This window comes from Cystoisospora suis, assembly GCF_002600585.1.
Source record: "Cystoisospora suis strain Wien I chromosome Unknown contig_8919, whole genome shotgun sequence".
Taxonomy (NCBI): domain Eukaryota; phylum Apicomplexa; class Conoidasida; order Eucoccidiorida; family Sarcocystidae; genus Cystoisospora; species Cystoisospora suis.
This window is the reverse complement of record NW_027161697.1, coordinates 3,724-3,923: the sequence shown is the minus strand read 5'-3', so window position 1 is coordinate 3,923 and position 200 is coordinate 3,724.

Below are 200 nucleotides of genomic sequence, written 5' to 3'. Positions count from 1 at the left end.
AGAGGCTTGACAACCGTCACAGCTTGGAAGCAATCTACATCAGCCCCCTTGTCTCCTTATTCTTTTTATCCCAGTTTTCCCCCCTCGTCTTGGTTTTTCTCCCCTGGAGCTGTTCATAGAAAGTGCTTCCCCTATTGAAACTCTTTTCTTGTTGTTCGACCGCCTTACTCCCTTTCATCTCTTCAATGAATAAGTCTTTC